At 59.4% G+C, this 1,214-nt stretch overlaps 2 long non-coding RNA genes across 3 annotated transcripts; one reads left to right on the forward strand and one right to left on the reverse strand.

The window, feature by feature from the left end:
- Positions 1 to 101: 101 nt before the first annotated feature.
- On the reverse strand, positions 102 to 836 carry LOC108447608. The gene is made up of 2 exons (XR_001863262.1): positions 681 to 836; positions 102 to 578 (listed from the first exon to the last, which is right to left on the reverse strand). It is a non-coding gene; the product is annotated as an uncharacterized LOC108447608 (long non-coding RNA).
- On the forward strand, positions 446 to 1,214 carry LOC108447609. 2 transcript variants are annotated; one of them, XR_001863264.1, is made up of 3 exons: positions 446 to 512; positions 724 to 801; positions 1,189 to 1,214. It is a non-coding gene; the product is annotated as an uncharacterized LOC108447609 (long non-coding RNA). The 2 variants fall into 2 exon arrangements; XR_001863263.1 differs by having other exon boundaries at positions 1,104 to 1,208.

Raw genomic sequence — 1,214 nt, forward strand, 5'->3', positions numbered from 1 at the left:
TCACTTTTGGCGTCACTCTCGGTTTTGGGGTCAGTTTGGGGTCCCAGGGTCACTTTTGGGTGTCCCGGGGTCACTTTGGGGTCAGTTTTGGGGTCAGTTTTGGGGTAACTCTCGGTTTTGGGGTCACTTTGGGGCCCTGGGGTCACTTTGGGGTCACTTCAGGGTCGCAGGGTCACTCTCGGGGGTCACTTTGGGGTCACTTCGGGGTCAGTTTTGGGGTCACTCTCGGCTTTGGGGTCAGTTCGGCATCCCGGGGTCATTTTGGGGTCCTGGGGTCACTTTGGGGTCGGTTTTGGGGTCACTTTGGGGTCCTGGGGTCACTTTGGGGTTCCAGGGTCACTTTTGGGGTCACTTTTGGGGTCACTCTCGGTTTTGGGGTCACTTTTAGGGTCACTTTGGGGTCACTTTTGGGTGTCCCGGGGTCACTTTGGGGTCACTTGGTGGCCCCAGGGTCACTTTGGGGCCTTGGAGTCACTTTGGGGTCAGTTTAGGGTCCCAGGGTCACTTTTGGGGTCATTTCTGGGGTCCCAGGGTCACTTCGGGGTCACTTTTGGGGGTCCCGGGGTCAGTTTGGGGTCCTGGGGTGGTCTTGGGGTCATTTTTGGGGTCCTGGGGTCACTTTGGGGTCAGTTTTGGGGTCACTTTGGGGTCCTGGGGTCACTCTGGGGTTCCAGGGTCACTTTTGGGGTCACTCTCAGCTTTGGGGTCAGTTCGGGGTCCCAGGGTCACGTTGGGGTCACTTGGGGGTCACTTTTGGGGTCACTCTCGGTTTTGGGGTCACTTTTGGGGGTCCCGGGGTCAGTTTGGGGTCCTGGGGTGGTCTTGGGGTCATTTTTGGGGTCCTGGGGTCACTTTGGGGTCCCAGGGTCAGTTTTGGGTGTCCCGGGGTCACTTCGGGGTCACTCTCAGGGGTTTTGGGGTCACTTTGGGGCCCTGGGGTCACTTTGGGGTCCTGGAGTGGTTTTGGGGTCACTTTGGGGTCACTCTGGCGGCTTTTGGGGTCACTTTGAGGTCCCAGGGTCCGTTTGGGGCCCTGGGGTCAGTTCGGGTGTCCTGGGGTCAGTTGGGGGTCCCGGGGTCACTTTTTGGGGTCCCGGGGTCAGTTTGGGGTCAGTTTTGGGGTCCTGGGGTGGTCTTGGGGTCACTTTTGGGTGTCCTGGGGTCAGTTTGGGGCCAGTTTAGGGTCAGTTCGGGGTCACTTTGGGGTCAGTTTT

The sequence above is a fragment of the Corvus brachyrhynchos genome, unplaced genomic scaffold, assembly GCF_000691975.1.
Source record: "Corvus brachyrhynchos isolate BGI_N302 unplaced genomic scaffold, ASM69197v1 scaffold3946, whole genome shotgun sequence".
NCBI lineage: Eukaryota > Metazoa > Chordata > Aves > Passeriformes > Corvidae > Corvus > Corvus brachyrhynchos.